The sequence below is a fragment of the Grammomys surdaster genome, unplaced genomic scaffold, assembly GCF_004785775.1.
Source record: "Grammomys surdaster isolate TR1022 unplaced genomic scaffold, NIH_TR_1.0 211, whole genome shotgun sequence".
In the NCBI taxonomy this organism is placed as follows: domain Eukaryota; kingdom Metazoa; phylum Chordata; class Mammalia; order Rodentia; family Muridae; genus Grammomys; species Grammomys surdaster.
The window spans coordinates 5,149,596-5,151,477 of record NW_021604656.1 but is presented as its reverse complement, the minus strand read 5'-3'; the positions used below and the strand labels follow the sequence as shown (position 1 = coordinate 5,151,477).

At 45.2% G+C, this 1,882-nt stretch overlaps 1 non-coding gene across 1 annotated transcript; it reads right to left on the bottom strand.

Annotated features, from left to right (window-relative positions):
• Nucleotides 1–117: 117 nt before the first annotated feature.
• LOC114624989 lies at nucleotides 118–245 on the bottom strand. Its single transcript, XR_003711991.1, has one exon. It is a non-coding gene; the product is annotated as a small nucleolar RNA SNORA17 (small nucleolar RNA).
• Between the last annotated feature and the right edge of the window lie 1,637 nt (nucleotides 246–1,882).

The window sequence follows — 1,882 nt, the reverse complement described above, 5'->3', positions numbered from 1 at the left end:
CCTTCCCTTCCCTTCCCTTCCCTTCCCTTCCCTTCCCTTCCCTTCCCCTTTCCCTTTCTTTCTTTCTTTCTTTCTTTCTTTCTTTCTTTCTTTCTTTCATTCTTTCTTTCTTTTGGAAATGTTAGGCTACTAAACATTCAGATGAATAGGTCAGAACACTAAGCACAGACATAGCCTCTCCTCACTGCCACCTCCTGACACACATGTGACACAGCAGCCATACCTACAATGCCTCTAGGGGCAGGAGCAAATACCTTTCTATACTGGTTTTTGCCACACAGATGCAGTAGCCTCCCAGACACCAAGAATAGGGTAGCACCAGATTGGTCACCCAGGCTGTCTGTGTAAAGCTACCCAGCAGCCTTTGAAGGAACTTAAGGCATCACAGCACCATCCTGTTAGAGCCAGAAAGTGCCCCCACCCCCACCCTCCAGTGGGCACCGTTTCCTTCTCCCACCTCCTCCTCTCTCAGTGAGAGAGCTGCTGCTTCTGTTCTAGGCAGGAGGCACCCCATTGCCCTGGATCCATCCCTTCCATACTCTCAAGAATACAGACATTAGGGCCAGAGAGGTTGCTCAGCAGTTAAAAGCGCTTGCTATTCTTGCAAAGGACCCAGGTTCAACTCCCAGCACCAACGTCAGCTGGCTCACAGGTGCCTGAATCTACAGCTCCAGGGGATCTGATGCCCTCTTCTGGCCTCTGTGGGCACTTAATACACATGGCACACATGCAAACAAGCAGGCACACACAAACGCATAAACAAAAATAAATGCAAAGAATATAGATACAGTAAAGATGCTTTGGAAGCAATGTGTTTTGATTGTTTGTGTTGAATTAAATATGGATTATTTAAGTAAGTTCATATAACTTTAATAATTCAACTAAACTTTTAGTAATTCTTGTAAATATCTAAATGTAGTTTACTATTAAATCAAATGGCTTGTATCAGTCAGGGTTCTCTAGAGTCACAGAACTTATGGGTAGCCTCTATACAGTAAAGGAATTTGCTGTTGACTTACAGTCTGTAGTCCACTCCCCAACAATGGTCAGCTGTGAATGGAAGGCCAAGGATCCAGTAGCTGCTCAGTCCCACAAGGCAAGCAGGTGAAGAAGAGTGAATCTTCCTTCTTCCAATGTCCTTATGTTGGTCTCCAGCAGAAGGTGTGGCCCAGATTAAAGGTGTGTGCCACCATGTCTGGCTCTGGGACTTGTTTTGTCGAAGGCTGACCTTGAACTCAGAGATCTCCTTGCCTTAGTCTCCTGGGATTCATAGCCACTGTGCCTCAAGATCTCCATGCCAAGATCCAGGTCAGAAACTTGTGTCTTCCAGCCTCAAGGTCTGGATCACAGGTGAGTCCTGCAATTCTGGATTGTAGTTCATTCCAGATACAGTCAAGTTGACAACCAGGAAGAGCCACTACATGGCTTAATTCTGTTTAGACTTCTATGATCTTTTTAAAAAGTAGTTTAATACGTGTGTGTGTGTGTGTGTGTGTGTGTATGAGTGAGTGGCTTGCATGTGAGTCTGTGCACAAGTTCATGCCTAGTGGTCCTCTGGAACTCAAGTTATGGATGCTTGGGAGGCACCATGTGGGTGCTAGGACTTGAACGTAAGTCCTCTGTGAGAACAGCAAATGCCGAGCCATCTCTCCATTCTGACACCTCACCGTCTTTAACAACCAACTCTTATGAGAGAGCCTCAGCACCCTACAACATGGGACCAAGCATTCTGGTCCCTTGTACTCAGGTGCTGTGGAATAACAACAACAAAAAAAACATAGTGAAAAGGGCTTAAAATGAAATTATTTTGCCATTTGAGAGCAAATTTGTTCATACTTTTCACCACAGAGATCAGAAGTAACCTTGGAAGAAGGTTAAGCTG